Source organism: Phyllobates terribilis, unplaced genomic scaffold (assembly GCF_046119375.1).
Source record: "Phyllobates terribilis strain yellow unplaced genomic scaffold, ASM4611937v1 Scaffold_65__1_contigs__length_7625178, whole genome shotgun sequence".
Classification (NCBI taxonomy): Eukaryota; Metazoa; Chordata; class Amphibia; order Anura; family Dendrobatidae; genus Phyllobates; species Phyllobates terribilis.
This window is the reverse complement of record NW_027362825.1, coordinates 2314566-2326775: the sequence shown is the minus strand read 5'-3', so window position 1 is coordinate 2326775 and position 12210 is coordinate 2314566. Positions and strand designations below refer to the sequence as shown.

General features: G+C 37.4%; 7 non-coding genes across 7 annotated transcripts; all 7 read right to left on the bottom strand.

Moving 5' to 3' along the window:
• Nucleotides 1-508: 508 nt before the first annotated feature.
• Nucleotides 509-581, bottom strand: TRNAF-GAA (transfer RNA phenylalanine (anticodon GAA)). Its single transcript has one exon. It is a non-coding gene; the product is annotated as a tRNA-Phe (tRNA).
• Nucleotides 582-1516: 935 nt separating this feature from the next.
• Nucleotides 1517-1599, bottom strand: TRNAL-CAG (transfer RNA leucine (anticodon CAG)). The gene has a single exon. It is a non-coding gene; the product is annotated as a tRNA-Leu (tRNA).
• A 1183-nt stretch (nt 1600-2782) lies between these two features.
• TRNAF-GAA (transfer RNA phenylalanine (anticodon GAA)) lies at nt 2783-2855 on the bottom strand. The gene has a single exon. It is a non-coding gene; the product is annotated as a tRNA-Phe (tRNA).
• Nucleotides 2856-3790: 935 nt separating this feature from the next.
• TRNAL-CAA (transfer RNA leucine (anticodon CAA)) lies at nt 3791-3873 on the bottom strand. The gene has a single exon. It is a non-coding gene; the product is annotated as a tRNA-Leu (tRNA).
• Nucleotides 3874-5057: 1184 nt separating this feature from the next.
• TRNAF-GAA (transfer RNA phenylalanine (anticodon GAA)) lies at nt 5058-5130 on the bottom strand. Its single transcript has one exon. It is a non-coding gene; the product is annotated as a tRNA-Phe (tRNA).
• A 935-nt stretch (nt 5131-6065) lies between these two features.
• TRNAL-CAG (transfer RNA leucine (anticodon CAG)) lies at nt 6066-6148 on the bottom strand. The gene has a single exon. It is a non-coding gene; the product is annotated as a tRNA-Leu (tRNA).
• A 1184-nt stretch (nt 6149-7332) lies between these two features.
• On the bottom strand, nt 7333-7405 carry TRNAF-GAA (transfer RNA phenylalanine (anticodon GAA)). The gene has a single exon. It is a non-coding gene; the product is annotated as a tRNA-Phe (tRNA).
• Between the last annotated feature and the right edge of the window lie 4805 nt (nt 7406-12210).

The window sequence follows — 12210 nt, the reverse complement described above, 5'->3', positions numbered from 1 at the left end:
CTCGCTAGAGAAATGCCAAATCTGTGGATTCTTTGTCTTACCATTAACGTAGAAACCCCTATTTTTAGAATGAAAGATGACGGTCCTGAGTTGGGGCTTGTGTTTTTTGCCTTCCTGGCTTTTTCCCCAAACAGCTTTGTTCCTGCATATTATTTAAGCATATTTGTCTCAGTAATGCCACAGCGATTCATAGTCAAACATAAATGGCTGAAATCATTCAGCTAGTGTCTGATACATGCTGCCCGTATTAGCTATCAGGTTTCCTTTAAATCCTCATACAGCTAAGTCAAACTAAAATAAAACAAAGTGATGACGTCCAGAATGAAGGAAAAATTACAAAAAATATTATTTTCCTCAAAAGTTAAAAGTGTTCAGTTCTCAAGTTAATATCATTTTATTTCCTGTAGATAGTTATAATGATTAGGATTTTTACATTCTCTGTAAACAGTCAGTCCATATGCTTTGCTTATTTTCTGCTTAAAATTTAATGGGTGAAGAAAAAAACTTTTGCCGAAACCCGGGTTTGAAGCAGGGACATTTAGATCTTCAATCTAACGCTCTCCCAACTGAGCTATTTCGGCAGGACACGTTTAGATTCAGGAATGTTCAACACACTGTAGATGTCACAACTGGATGTATTTATTTTTACTTTGACTTGTTTTTGCAAGATTATCTATATTTGAAAGTCCCGCTATTTTGCGTACATATTTAAGAACTTACATTAATACTTTGTGAATGAATAGAAAAAACAGCAATTCTGCATTTTTTTTTACATTTTCAAATTTACTCAATTCGAAAGGGTAATTCTAACTGTGTCTCTGTAGGACAGGTGATGATTGAGCATAAAACACAATTTGTAAGCATAATGTTGCATCAAGCTTTATTTTTTTCTTAGGTGCAAACAATTGGAGTGAAGAAAGGAGATGCAAATTTAGAGAAAATATTCTACTGATTGTTAATGTTGAAAGTGAAAACATTTGTCCCAAAATGTGGTGAAACTTTGATGTCAGTATCACATGCGCATTTCAGACTTGTTAAACTATGTTCATCTGCTCTTTTAGCTTTTGTTTATTAAGTATATTTATAGTCTATTGATGCCTGAGGTAAAAAAATCTGACATTAGACTTACTGGTAATTTGGTTTCTAGGAATCTTCCACGACAGCACCTTAGGAGGTTCACTCTCTGCCCTAATAGGGACAGAGAACACATAGAGATGAAATAATCCCTCCCATTTTCCTATCCACAGTATTTTTCCGATGCCAAAGCAACAACTAACATATGCACAAAGAAACTATTTGATGTTCCCAGAAGTCTTTTGTGAAAGCACAAATTCAGGACATTTAAGATTTGCCTCAAGGACCCCAAGGAATACTGCCAAAGTGCCAACGTTGAGAATTGGTTTTGCTAAGCCCCATCACTTTTAGTTATCGATTTGAGATTGCCACCAATAGAGCGGACCCCCAACTAATCAGTAACAGGAGTGAAGCTGTAAAATTTCTTGAAAGAAAATTCTAAAGTCAGAAGTGGGATTCGAACCCACGCCTCCAGAAGAGACTGCGACCTGAACGCAGCGCCTTAGACCGCTCGGCCATCCTGACTACTTCTGGCTCTTGTAATTTAACTCTTTCTAAGCTAAGCAGTAGAAAATGAGCACTACTTGTGATGAAAGGAAATATGCCATGATTTCTTTTATTTTAATATTGATTTGTAACCTATTGGTTACAGCCAATTTTGAGCTTCATGACCAAGCACCGTATTTTAAATCTGACATGTATCAATTTATGTGGCAATAACACTGGAATGCTTAACATATCCCCGTGATTCTGATAGTGTTATTTTGTAACACATTGTACTTTATATTAATGGTAAATTTAGGTCAATATATATTTAGTTTTTCTTGTGAAAATATTTAAAGTTGCACAATTTCATTGAAATGCGGTGATGCCCCATATGTCTTCAGAAACTACTGTTTGGTCACACAGCAGGGCTTTGAAAGTAAGAGCGCTATTTGGGTTTTGGGAATGCAGATTTTGCAAGAATATTTTGAGGGTAACATTTGCGGAGTTCCAAAAGTACCAAAACAGCAGAAACCCCTCCAAAGTGATCACATTTTATAAATTACTCCTCACAATGAATTCATCAACACCAGCAATTACTATTATTGTCCAACATGTGTTTTCACTCTGCAACATCCAGAATTGCAAATAAGCCAGTTTAGTGCCCAGCTTGCGATTATGGAGACAAGCACCCCATACATTTTAAGTGGGCTCTCCTCGCTAGAGAAATGTCAAATCTGTGGATTCTTTGTCTTACCATTAACGTAGAAACCCCTATTTTTAGAATGAAAGATGACGGTCCTGAGTTGGGGCTTGTGTTTTTTGCCTTCCTGGCTTTTTCCCCAAACAGCTTTGTTCCTGGCATATTATTTAAGCATATTTGTCTCAGTAATGCCACAGCGATTCATAGTCAAACATAAATGGCTGAAATCATTCAGCTAGTGTCTGATACATGCTGCCCGTATTAGCTATCAGGTTTCCTTTAAATCCTCATACAGCTAAGTCAAACTAAAATAAAACAAAGTGATGACGTCCAGAATGAAGGAAAAATTACAAAAAATATTATTTTCCTCAAAAGTTAAAAGTGTTCAGTTCTCAAGTTTCTATCATTTTATTTCCTGTAGATAGTTATAATGATTAGGATTTTTACATTCTCTGTAAACAGTCAGTCCATATGTTTTGTTTATTTTCTGCTTAAAATTTAATGGGTGAAGAAAAAAACTTTTGCCGAAACCCGGGATTGAACCAGGGACCTTTAGATCTTCAGTCTAACGCTCTCCCAACTGAGCTATTTCGGCAGGACACGTTTAGATTCAGGAATGTTCAACACACTGTAGATGTCACAACTGGATGTATTTATTTTTACTTTGACTTGTTTTTGCAAGATTATCTATATTTGAAAGTCCCGCTATTTTGCGTACATATTTAAGAACTTACATTAATACTTTGTGAATGAATAGAAAAAACAGCAATTCTGCATTTTTTTTTACATTTTCAAATTTACTCAATTCGCAAGGGTAATTCTAACTGTGTCTCTGTAGGACAGGTGATGATTGAGCATAAAACACAATTTGTAAGCATAATGTTGCATCAAGCTTTATTTTTTTCTTAGGTGCAAACAATTGGAGTGAAGAAAGGAGATGCAAATTTAGAGAAAATATTCTACTGATTGTTAATGTTGAAAGTGAAAACATTTGTCCCAAAATGTGGTGAAACTTTGATGTCAGTATCACATGCGCATTTCAGACTTGTTAAACTATGTTCATCTGCTCTTTTAGCTTTTGTTTATTAAGTATATTTATAGTCTATTGATGCCTGAGGTAAAAAAATCTGAAATTAGACTTACTGGTAATTTGGTTTCTAGGAATCTTCCACGACAGCACCTTAGGAGGTTCACTCTCTGCCCTAATAGGGACAGAGAACACATAGAGATGAAATAATCCCTCCCATTTTCCTATCCACAGTATTTTTCCGATGCCAAAGCAACAACTAACATATGCACAAAGAAACTATTTGATGTTCCCAGAAGTTTTTTGTGAAAGCACAAAATCAGGACATTTAAGATTTGCCTCAAGGACCCCAAGGAATACTGCCAAAGTGCCAACGTTGAGAATTGGTTTTGCTAAACCCCATCACTTTTAGTTTTCGATTTGAGATTGCCACCAATAGAGCGGACCCCCAACTAATCAGTAACAGGAGTGAAGCTGTAAAATTTCTTGAAAGAAAATTCTAAAGTCAGAAGTGGGATTCGAACCCACGCCTCCAGAACAGACTGCAACTTGAACGCAGCGCCTTAGACCGCTCGGCCATCCTGACTACTTCTGGCTTTTGTAATTTAACTCTTTCTAAGCTAAGCAGTAGAAAGATGAGCACTACTTGTGATGAAATTAAATATGCCATGATTTCTTTTATTTTAATATTGATTTGTAACCTATTAGTTACAGCCAATTTTGAGCTTCATGACCAAGCACCGTTTTTTAAATCTGACATGTATCAATTTATGTGGCAATAACACTGGAATGCTTAACATATCCCCATGATTCTGATAGTGTTATTTTGTAACACATTGTACTTTATATTAGTGGTAAATTTAGGTCAATATATATTTAGTTTTTCTTGTGAAAATATCTAAAGTTGCACAATTTCATTGAAATGCGGTGATGCCCCATATGTCTTCAGAAACTACTGTTTGGTCACACAGCAGGGCTTTGAAAGTAAGAGCGCTATTTGGGTTTTGGGAATGCAGATTTTGCAAGAACATTTTGAGGGTGACATTTGCGGAGTTCCAAAAGTACCAAAACAGCAGAAACCCCTCCAAAGTGATCCCATTTTATAAATTACTCCTCACAATGAATTCATCAACACCAGCAATTACTATTATTGTCCAACATATGTTTTCACTCTGCAACATCCAGAATTGCAAATAAGCCAGTTTAGTGCCCAGCTTGCCCTTATGGAGACAAGCACCCCATACATTTTAAGTGGGCTCTCCTCGCTAGAGAAATGCCAAATCTGTGGATTCTTTGTCTTACCATTAACGTAGAAACCCCTATTTTTAGAATGAAAGATGACGGTCCTGAGTTGGGGCTTGTGTTTTTTGCCTTCCTGGCTTTTTCCCCAAACAGCTTTGTTCCTGGCATATTATTTAAGCATATTTGTCTCAGTAATGCCACAGCGATTCATAGTCAAACATAAATGGCTGAAATAATTCAGCTAGTGTCTGATACATGCTGCCCGTATTAGCTATCAGGTTTCCTTTAAATCCTCATACAGCTAAGTCAAACTAAAATAAAACAAAGTGATGACGTCCAGAATGAAGGAAAAATTACAAAAAATATTATTTTCCTCAAAAGTTAAAAGTGTTCAGTTCTCAAGTTTCTATCATTTTATTTCCTGTAGATAGTTATAATGATTAGGATTTTTACATTCTCTGTAAACAGTCAGTCCATATGCTTTGTTTATTTTCTGCTTAAAATTTAATGGGTGAAGAAAAAAACTTTTGCCGAAACCAGGGTTTGAAGCAGGGACATTTAGATCTTCAGTCTAACGCTCTCCCAACTGAGCTATTTCGGCAGGACACGTTTAGATTCAGGAATGTTCAACACACTGTAGATGTCACAACTGGATGTATTTATTTTTACTTTGACTTGTTTTTGCAAGATTATCTATATTTGAAAGTCCCGCTATTTTGCGTACATATTTAAGAACTTACATTAATACTTTGTGAATGAATAGAAAAAACAGCAATTCTGCATTTTTTTTTACATTTTCAAATTTACTCAATTCGCCAGGGTAATTCTGACTGTGTCTCTGTAGGACAGGTGATGATTGAGCATAAAACACAATTTGTAAGCATAATGTTGCATCAAGCTTTATTTTTTTCTTAGGTGCAAACAATTGGAGTGAAGAAAGGAGATGCAAATTTAGAGAAAATATTCTACTGATTGTTAATGTTGAAAGTGAAAACATTTGTCCCAAGATGTGGTGAAACTTTGATGTCAGTATCACATGCGCATTTCAGACTTGTTAAACTATGTTCATCTGCTCTTTTAGCTTTTGTTTATTAAGTATATTTATAGTCTATTGATGCCTGAGGTAAAAAAATCTGAAATTAGACTTACTGGTAATTTGGTTTCTAGGAATCTTCCACGACAGCACCTTAGGAGGTTCACTCTATGCCCTAATATGGACAGAGAACACATAGAGATGAAATAATCCCTCCCATTTTCCTATCCACAGTATTTTTCCGATGCCAAAGCAACAACTAACATATGCACAAAGAAACTATTTGATGTTCCCAGAAGTCTTTTGTGAAAGCACAATTTCAGGACATTTAAGATTTGCCTCAAGGACCCCAAGGAATACTGCCAAAGTGCCAACGTTGAGAATTGGTTTTGCTAAGCCCCATCACTTTTAGTTTTCGATTTGAGATTGCCACCAATAGAGCGGACCCCCAACTAATCAGTAACAGGAGTGAAGCTGTAAAATTTCTTGAAAGAAAATTCTAAAGTCAGAAGTGGGATTCGAACCCACGCCTCCAGAAGAGACTGCGACCTGAACGCAGCGCCTTAGACCGCTCGGCCATCCTAACTACTTCTGGCTTTCGTAATTTAACTCTTTCTAAGCTAAGCAGTAGAACGATGAGCATTACTTGTGATGAAAGGAAATATGCCATGATTTCTTTTATTTTAATATTGATTTGTAACCTATTAGTTACAGCCAATTTTGAGCTTCATGACCAAGCACCGTTTTTTAAATCTGACATGTATCAATTTATGTGGCAATAACACTGGAATGCTTAACATATCCCCGTGATTCTGAAAGTGTTATTTTGTAACACATTGTACTTTATATTAATGGTAAATTTAGGTCAATATATATTTAGTTTTTCTTGTGAAAATATCTAAAGTTGCACAATTTCATTGAAATGCAGTGATGCCCCATATGTCTTCAGAAACTACTGTTTGGTCACACAGCAGAGCTTTGAAAGTAAGAGAGCTATTTGGGTTTTGGGAATGCAGATTTTGCAAGAATATTTTGAGGGTGACATTTGCGAAGTTCCAAAAGTACCAAAACAGCAGAAACCCCTCCAAAGTGATCGCATTTTATAAATTACTCCTCACAATGAATTCATCAACACCAGCAATTACTATTATTGTCCAACATGTGTTTTCACTCTGCAACATCCAGAATTGCAAATAAGCCAGTTTAGTGCCCAGCTTGCACTTATGGAGACAAGCACCCCATACATTTTAAGTGGGCTCTCCTCGCTAGAGAAATGCCAAATCTGTGGATGCTTTGTCATACCATTAACGTAGAAACCCCTATTTTTAGAATGTAAGAAGACGGTCCTGAGTTGGGGCTTGTGTTTTTTGCCTTCCTGGCTTTTTCCCCAAACAGCTTTGTTCCTGGCATATTTTTGAAGCATATTTGTCACAGTAATGCCACAGCGATTCATAGTCAAACATAAATGGCTGAAATCATTCAGCTAGTGTCTGATACATGCTGCCCGTATTAGCTATCAGGTTTCCTTTAAATCCTCATACAGCTAAGTCAAACTAAAATAAAACAAAGTGATGACGTCCAGAATGAAGGAAAAATTACAAAAAATATTATTTTCCTCAAAAGTTAAAAGTGTTCAGTTCTCAAGTTTCTATCATTTTATTTCCTGTAGATAGTTATAATGATTAGGATTTTTACATTCTCTGTAAACAGTCAGTCCATATGCTTTGTTTATTTTCTGCTTAAAATTTAATGGGTGAAGAAAAAAACTTTTGCTGAAACCCGGGATTGAACCAGGGACCTTTAGATCTTCAGTCTAACGCTCTCCCAACTGAGCTATTTCAGCAGGACACATTTAGATCCAGGAATGTAATGTATTTATTTTTACTTTGACTTGTTTTTGCAAGATTATCAATATTTGAAAGTCCCGCTATTTTGCGTACATATTTAACAACTTACATTAATTCTTTGTGAATGAATAGAAAAAACAGCAATTCTGCATTTTTTTTACATTTTCAAATTTTCTCAATTCGCCAGGGTAATTCTGACTGTCTCTGTAGGACAGGTGATGATTGAGCATAAAACACAATTTGTAAGCATAATGTTGCATCAAGCTTTATTTTTTTCTTAGGTGCAAACAATTGGAGTGAAGATAGGAGATGCAAATTTAGAGAAAATATTCTACTGATTGTTAATGTTGAAAGTGAAAACATTTTCCCCAAAATGTGGTGAAACTTTGATGTCAGTATCACATGCGCATTTCAGACTTGTTAAACTATGTTCATCTGCTCTTTTAGCTTTTGTTTATTAAGTATATATATAGTCTATTCATGCCTTGAGGTAAAAAAATCTGAAATTAGACTTACTGGTAATTCGGTTTCTAGGAATCTTCCACGACAGCACATTAGGAGGTTCACTCTCTGCCCTAATAGGGACAGAGAACACATAGAGATGAAATAGTCCCTCCCATTTTCCTATCAACAGTATTTTTCCGATGCCAAAGCAACAACTAACATATGCACAAAGAAACTATTTGATGTTCCCAGAAGTCTTTTGTGAAAGCACAATTTCAGGACATTTAAGATTTGCCTCAAGGACCCCAAGAAAGACTGCCAAAGTGCCGACGTTGAGAATTGGTTTTGCTAAGCCCCATCACTTTTAGTTATCGATTTGAGATTGCCACCAATAGAGCGGACCCCCAACTAATCAGTAACAGGAGTGAATCTGTAAAATTTCTTGAAAGAATATTCTAATGTCAGAAGAGGGATTCGAACCCACGCCTCCAGAAGAGACTGCGACCTGAAGGCAGCGCCTTAGAACACTCGGCCATCCTGACTACTTCTGGCTTATGTAATTTAACTCTTTCTAAGCTAAGCAGTAGAAAGATGAGCACTACTTGTGATGAAATGAAATATGCCATGATTTCTTTTATTTTAATATTGATTTGTAACCTATTAGTTACAGCCAATTTTGAGCTTCATGACCAAGCACCGTTTTTTAAATCTGACATGTATCAATTTATGTGGCAATAACACTGGAATGCTTAACATATCCCCGTGATTCTGATAGTGTTATTTTGTAACACATTGTACTTTATATTAATGGTAAATTTAGGTCAATATATATTTAGTTTTTCTTGTGAAAATATCTAAAGTTGCACAATTTCATTGAAATGCGGTGATGCCCCATATGTCTTCAGAAACTACTGTTTGGTCACACAGCAGGGCTTTGAAAGTAAGAGCGCTATTTGGGTTTTGGGAATGCAGATTTTGCAAGAATATTTTGAGGGTGACATTTGCGGAGTTCCAAAAGTACCAAAACAGCAGAAACCCCTCCAAAGTGATCCCATTTTATAAATTACTCCTCACAATGAATTCATCAACACCAGCAATTACTATTATTGTCCAACATATGTTTTCACTCTGCAACATCCAGAATTGCAAATAAGCCAGTTTAGTGCCCAGCTTGCGCTTATGGAGACAAGCACCCCATACATTTTAAGTGGGCTCTCCTCGCTAGAGAAATGCCAAATCTGTGGATTCTTTGTCTTACCATTAACGTAGAAACCCCTATTTTTAGAATGAAAGATGACGGTCCTGAGTTGGGGCTTGTGTTTTTTGCCTTGCTGGCTTTTTCCCCAAACAACTTTGGTCATGGCATATTATTTAAGCATATTTGTCTCAGTAATGCCACAGCGATTCATAGTCAAACATAAATGGCTGAAATCATTCAGCTAGTGTCTGATACATGCTGCCCGTATTAGCTATCAGGTTTCCTTTAAATCCTCATACAGATAAGTCAAACTAAAATAAAAGAAAATGATGACGTCCAGAATGAAGAAAAAATTTCAAAAAATATTATTTTCCTCAAAAGTTAAAAGTGTTCAGTTCTCAAGTTTCTATCATTTTATTTCCTGTAGATAGTTATAATGATTAGGACTTTTACATTCTCTGTAAACAGTCAGTCCATATTCTTTGTTTATTTTCTGCTTAAAATTTAATGGGTGAAGAAGAAAACTTTTGCCGAAACCTGGGACCTTTAGATCTTCAGTCTAACGCTCTCCCAGCTGAGCTATTTCGGCTGGACACATTTAGCTTCACGAATGTTCAACACACTGTAAATGTCACAACTGGATGTTTTTATTTTTACTTTGACTTGTTTTTGCAAGATGATCTATATTTGAAAGTCACGCTATTTTGCGTACATATTTAAGAACTTACATTAACTGTTTGTGAATGAATAGAAAAAAACAGCAATTCTGCATTTTTTTTACATATTTAAATGTACTCAATTCGCCAGGGTAATTCTGACTGTGTCTCTGTAGGAGAGGTGATGATTAAGCATAAAACACAATTTGTAAGCATAATGTTGCATCAAGATTTATTTTTTCTTAGGTGCAAACAATTGGAGTGAAGAAAGGAGATGCAAATTTAGAGAAAATATTCTACTGATTGTTAATGTTGAAAGTGAAAACATTTGTCCCAAAATGTGGTGAAACTTTGATGTCAGTATCACATGCGCATTTCAGACTTGTTAAACTATGTTCATCTGCTCTTTTAGCTTTTGTTTATTAAGTATATTTATAGTCTATTTATGCCTGAGGTAGAAAAATCTTAAATTAGACTTACAGGTAATTAAGTTTCTAGGAATCTTCCACGACAGCACCTTAGGAGGTTCACTCTCTGCCGTAATAGGGACAGAGAACACATAGAGATGAAATAGTCCCTCCCATTTCAATATCCACAGTATTTTTCTTTTGTGAAAGCACATATTCAGGACATTTAACATTTGCCTCAAGGACCCCCAGGAATACTGCCAAAGTGCCAACGTTGAGAATTGGTTTTGCTAAGCCCCGTCACTTTTAGTTTTCGGTTTGAGATTGCCGCCAATAAAGCAGACCCCCAACTAATCAGTAACATGAGTGAAGCTGTACAATTTCTTGAAAGAAAATACTAATGTCAGAAGTGTTATTCGAACCCACGCCTCCAGTTGAGACTGTGACCTGAACGCAGCGCTTTAGACCGCTCAGCAACCTGACTTCTTCTGGCATTTTGTGATTTAACTCTTTCTAAGCTAAGCAGTAGAAAGATGAGCATTACTTGTGATGAAAGGAAATATACCATGATTTTTTTAATTTTAATATTGATTCGTAACCTATTAGTTACAGCTAGTGTTGATCGAGCACTAAAATGTTCGGGTGCTCGAAGCTTGGGCCGAGCTCGCCGTGATACTCGGGTGCTCATCCCGAGCAACGAGCCCAATGTTAGTCTAAGGGAGACCCGAGCATTTTTGGCATCACACCCCCGGCAGTCTTTTAAAAGCCTAACAAGTGCCCAAAACAATAGTGACAGTGCTCAAATGACATGGGGACAGCATGGGGATCGCCCCAGGAAGCATTTCTGATGCCCAGGTCACTGCTCTCAACAACGTGGTCAGAGGTAGTAAGCCACTTTTAAGGGCTCACAATAAAACATTCAAAAACGAAACTGAAACTGCTTTCCTGTGAAATATGTTAAGGAACTTCGTTTCCAGGGTAAAAACTTGTGTATAAGGTAAAATAAATAACCCCCCCCAAAAAAATACTCCTCCACACCTTGGGCTATGTTCACAAGTATAATTTTTTATGCGTTTTTGCACTTTTGTATTGCTTTCAAACGTGACAAATGCATTCACCGGGAAATGTAATTTTAACATTTTACAACCTTATCTGGCCATGTGCTGTGTGACACATGCATACAGTGCTGAAAAGACATGGGAACAGCATGGGGAAGACCCCTGTAAGCATCTCTTACACCCAGGTAACTGCCTAAAAGTGTGCCCATCAGAAGTCATCCTTACCGCATCAGAAGATGCAGACATGCAACTATCCCCGGGTGTCCACACTCGGTCCCCAGCCGCCCTGCAGCCGGTTGTCCACACACGATCCCCAGCCGCCTGGGGGCAGCCGGGTGTCCATAAACGGTCCCCAGCCGCCCTTATTTCTCCTTGGAACATCCCCCCACACACTTTTCTTAGCCCGGCCTGCTTTAGGGCAGCATTGGACAAGCCCACCAGAGAACCAGACTACTCCGGTGGGCCCTGGCTTCTCCATCAGGGGAGTTGAGAGTGCCAAGGTGAGGACCATGATGATGATGATACAAGTTAGCATCTGCTTTGTTTTTTTGGAATGCAAACGCATGTATGTAGTAGCGGCTAGGCCTGAGGTGGTCAGCGTTTTGGTGCATATCCTACCTCCTCTGAGGATTGCTGGATGTTTTCCTGCTACTATTCCAGTTCTATGACTCCCTTTAAAACAAAGCTTCAGGTGATAAATGATGGATGAGGTAGTGGCAAAGGAGAAAGAGGAGGAGAAACAGGGACCATTCATATCAATATCAGGCCAGTCAACCACATATGTCTTGTAGGATATGTTTCAGTAACAAAAGGAGCAGTTCGGCTACACAGTTATAGGGCATACAGTGAGTGCAATGCCTACCAAAAATTTTGAGGCACTCCAATGCCCCTTGGAAATGACATGGAGGTCAGAGGGCCCTAACTAAACCGTTTTTTCCATTTATAGCAACTGGATGTCCTGTACACTGTTGGCCTAAGCAGTGAATGGAAGGCTTTCCAAAAATTATGAGGAACTGCAATGCCCCATGAAACAGACGT